Source organism: Nomascus leucogenys, chromosome X (assembly GCF_006542625.1).
Source record: "Nomascus leucogenys isolate Asia chromosome X, Asia_NLE_v1, whole genome shotgun sequence".
NCBI lineage: Eukaryota > Metazoa > Chordata > Mammalia > Primates > Hylobatidae > Nomascus > Nomascus leucogenys.
The window spans coordinates 64,085,950-64,091,079 of record NC_044406.1 but is presented as its reverse complement, the minus strand read 5'-3'; positions in this window follow the sequence as shown (position 1 = coordinate 64,091,079).

Genomic DNA, 5,130 nt, shown 5'->3' with positions numbered 1-5,130 from the left:
GAGTTTGGCAGTTATTTATAAAACTAAACATGCACTTACCATACAATCCAGAAATTACATTCTTGGACACTGACCTCAGTGAAATAAAAACTTATGTCTACACAAAAACCTGTACACAAATGTTCCTAGCATCTTTATTCCTAAGAGTCCCAAACTGGAAACCACCCAGATATGCTTCCATGGGTCACACAAATGGTGGTACATCCATACCATGGAATACTATTCAGTGATAAAAAAGAATTAACATAAAGGAAATTATCCTGAGTAAAAACCAGCCAAAATCTAAAGGAGACCTATTTTATGACTTTATTTATATAACATTCATGAAATCGCATAATTATAGGAGTGGAAAACAGATCACAGGTATATTAGTTCGTTTCCTTTTTTTTTTTTTTTTTTTTTTTTGAGACAGAGTCTCTGTGTCGCCCAGGCTGGAGTGCAGTGGCGCGATCTCGGGTCACTGCAAGCTCTGCCTCCTGGGTTCACGCCATTCTCCTGAGTAGCTGAGACTACAGGCACCCGCCACCACACCCGGCTAATTCTTTGTATTTTTACCACAGATGGGGTTTCACTGTGTTAGCCAGGATGGTCTCGATCTCCTGACCTCGTGATCCACCCGTCTCGACCTCCCAAAGTGCTGGGATTGAAGGCGTGAGCCACCGCGCCCGGCCTATTAGATTGTTTTCACGCTGCTAATAAAGGCATACCTGAGACTGGGAAGAAAAAGAGGTTTAATTGGACTTACAGTTACACATGGCTTGGGAGGCCTCAGATTCATGGCAGAAGGCAAAAGGCACTTCTTAGATGACGGCAGCAAGAGAAAATGAGGAAGAAGCAAAAGCAGAAACCCCTGATAAACCCATCGGATCTCCTGAGACTTACCCACTATCACGAGAATAGCACGGGAAAGACTGGCCCCCATGATTCAATTACCTCCCCCTGGGTCCCTCCCACAACATGTGAGAATTCTGGAAGATACAATTGAAGTTGAGATTTGGGTGGGGACACAGCCAAACCATATCAACGGGAGACTAAATGGTTAAGAACACAAATAAGCCCTGGAACTAGATTGGCTTCTAAACTCAGCTCCACCATGTGCTAGTGTGACTTTGGGTGAGTTGCTTAATCTCTCTGAGCCTTGATTTCCTCATGTGTAAAATGGTTTTCAAATTCATTTATTCAGTTAGTCAATAAACATTTAGTTCCAGGTGCTGAGGATAGCAGTGAACAAGACAAACAAAATCTTTTTTTTTTTTTGAGATATGGTCTTGCTCTGTCACCCAGGCTGGAGCAATCATGGCTCACTGCAGCCTCAACCTCACAGGCTCAAGGAATCCTCTCACTTCAGCCTCCAATGTAGCGGGGACTACAGGCACACACTGCCATGCCTGGTTAATTTTTTGTATTTTAGTGTAGATGAGGTTTCACCATGTTGCCAAGGCTGGTCTTGAACTCCTGAACTCAAACAATCCTCCTGCCTCAGCCTCCCAAAGTGCTAGATTACAGATGTGAGCCCTTGTGCCTGGCCCAAAATCTTTGCTCTCATAGAGCTGACATACGAATGGGTTAGAGAGGCAATAAACAAAGATAGAAATTAATATATATCAGCAGATTGTAGTATGAGGAAAAGTAAAGCAAAGTGAGGTGAAAGAGAAAGCATAGAAACTTTAGCTAGGATGTAGTAAGAGTTCAAAAATATTAGTGTATCACTTCTCAGCCTTTTGGTTAAGATCAAGTGCAAAAATATTAGTGTCATTACACATTGTTATTAATAACCACAAAAAATGCTATTTTAAAAGATTAAATTGTTGGAGAGGGTGAAGGGAAATGAATACTCTCATACACTGCTTGTGGGAGTGCAACTTATTACAGCCTCTTTAGAGGTCAATTTGGCAGGTCCTTTAAAATTAAAAATGCCAGCCGGGCGCGGTGGCTCACACCTGTAATCCCAGCGCTTTGGGAAGAGAGACAGGTGGATCACTTGCAGTCAGGAGTTGGAGATCAGTCTGGCCAACACGGCAAAACCCGGTCTCTACTAAAAGTACAAAAATTAGCCAGGCATGGAGTGCATGCCTGTAATCCTAACTACTCAGGAGACTGAGGCATGAGAATTGCTTGAACCTGGGAGGTGGAGATTGCAGTGATCTGAGATCACACCACTGCACTCCAGCCTGGGCAACAGAGCAATACCCTGTCTCAAAAAAAAAAAAAAAAAAAAATTAAAATGCCTATGCCCTATAACCCAGCAGACTTCCCTCTAGAGCCTATCTGGGTTCAAATCCTGACCTTGCTATTGACTAGCTGTGTGACCTCTGACAAGTTGCTTAACTTCTCTGCGCCTTAGTTTCCTCATCTGTCCTCAAGGACAAAACCATGAGGTTGCTGTGAAGATTAAATGAATGAACATATGTAAAACATTTAGAAACAGCACTTAGCATAAAAATGTTATAAATGTGTTTGCTGCATAAATCTCACTTTTCAGTATCTACCTAGAGAAACACTTGCACATGTGCACCAAAAGTAGACTCAGAGATGTTCAGCATTGTTTATAATAGTAGAAAAAAATGGAAATAACCTAGATATCCATCAATAAGGAGATGGGGCCAGGCGCGGTGGCTCACACCTGTAATCCTAACACTGGGACTCCAAGGCAGGTGGGTTGCCTGAACTCAGGAGTTCGAGACCAGCCTGGGCAACATGGTGAAACCCTGTCTCTACTAAAACACAAAAATTAGCCAGGAGCTACTGGGGAGGCTGAGGCAGGAGAATCGCTTGAACCCAGGAGGCAGAGGTTGCTGTGAGCCAAGATCGTGCCACTGCACTCCAGCCTAGGTGACAGAACAAGACTCCATCTCAAAAAAAATAAAAATGTTTTTAAAAAGGAGACGGTAAAACAAAGTAAGATACAGTGGTACTATGGAATACAGTACTACGAAACAGCTAAACAGAATTAAGTAGATCTCTATGTTTTGACATGGAAAGATCTCTGAGAGGTGTTATTATGTAACAAAAACATAGTTTCAGAATAATACATATGGGGTGATCCTATCTAAACAAAATAAAAGGCCGGGCGCGGTGGCTCACGCTTGTAATCCCAGCACTTTGGGAGGCCGAGGCGGGCGGATCACGAGGTCAGGAGATCGAGACCACGGTGAAACCCCGTCTCCACTAAAAATACAAAAAAATTAGCCAGGCGTGGTGGTGGGCGCCTGTAGTCCCAGCTACTCGGAGAGGCTGAGGCAGGAGAATGGCATGAACCCGGGAGGCGGAGCTTGCAGTGAGCCGAGATTGCGCCACTGCACTCCAGCCTGGGCGACAGAGCAAGACTCCGTCTCAAAAAAAAAAAAAAAAAAGTTAAATATGCACCTACCATATGACCTAGCCATTCCACTCTTAGTTATTTGCCCAAGAGAAATGAAAACATTGTCCATAAAAATACTCGTATGTGAACATTCATAGCAGCGTTGTTGTAATTGCCCCAAACTAGAAACAACCCACATGTCTATCACGGGTAAATGGATAAGCTAATTAATGTTTATCCATACAATGGAGTACTAGTCAGCAATAAAAAGAAGAAGCTAAACTATTGTTACACGCAACAACATAGATGAGCCTCAAAATAATTATGCCGAGTGAAAGACACCAGACCAAAATGGGTACATACTGTTTGATTTCTATTTATTTCTATTATTTAAAAATCTAAAAAATGCAAACTAATCAATAGTCAAAGAAAGCAGATCAGCAGTTGCCTGGGAATAGGAGTGGGGATGGGAGGGGCTGGAGTGAGGGATTACAAAGGCACACGAGGAAACTTTTGTTGGTGATAGACATGTTCACTATCATAGTTGTGATAGTTTCTTTGGGTGTATACATGCATCAGAATTGTCAAATTGTGTACTTTAAACACTTACTATTTATTGTATGTCAAGTATTTCTCAGTAAAGCTTGTGTTTTGGTTTGTTTGTTTTGTTTTTTGATCCTCCCACCTCAGCCTCCAGAGTAGCTGGGACTGCTGGTGGGGGCCACCATGCCTGGCTAATTTTGTTTATTTTTATTTGTAGACATGGGGTCTTGCTATGTTGCCCAGGCTGGTTTTAAACTCCTGGGCCCAAGCTATCTGCCCACCTCAGCCTCCCAAAGTTTTGAGATTATTGGAATGAGCCACCGCACCTGGCTGGTAAAGCTGTTTTAAAAATAAGTTTAAGGCTAGATGTGGTGGCATAGGCCTGTAATTCCAACAGTACTACCATGAACTGCTCATACACGTCTATCTTCCTTAGTAATCTGGGACAGGATGCTGGGGACGTGTGTCTCAGTTCTCTCTTCATAGACTCATCTCCCATTCCTACACTTACAGAACTAGAACCAGGTACTCTGTGATTTCATTTATTATATGCTAAAGCGGTTCTTACAAAACAACAGAGGAAAGATCATTCAATATATTATAGTAAGAACATCGGTTAGCTAACATTTGGGGGGAAATATAATTTTTTTCTATTTATTCTATTTATCTTTATCAATCCCAAGTTAATAAAAAATTAAGTATATGTTATTAAATAGAATTGAGTATCTAATAGATCTTTGAACTGATAGCAGCTTTCTAAGCTTTGAAGGAACAAGAAGAAATTACCAGAGAAAAGATCAACAGATTTGGCTATATAAAATCCTGAAAGTTTGTACACTAAAAAATACAACCAAAAGGAAAATAACCAATTGGTATGACAAAGGATTAATGTCTATATTTCATAAAGCATTCATGGAAATCTACCCAAAAAACATGTCCCCAAAAATAAATGGCCAGAGATACTTCACACAAGAGGAAATGGAATGAGTAAACGAGCATGTGGCAAAATATTCAACCTCACTAGTGGCTTTTTTTTTTTTTTTTTTGAGATGGAGTTTCACTCTGTCACCCAGGTTGGAGTGCAGTGGCACGATCTCAGCTCACTGCAACCTCTGCCTCCAGGGTTCAAGCGATTCTCCTGCCTCAGCCTCCCGAGTAGCTGGGATTACAGGTGCACGCCACCATGCCTTGCTAATTTTTTGTATTTTTAGTAGAGATGGGGTTTTGCCATGTTGGCCACGCTGGTCTCGAACTTTTGACCTCAAGTGATCCGCCTGCCTCGGCCT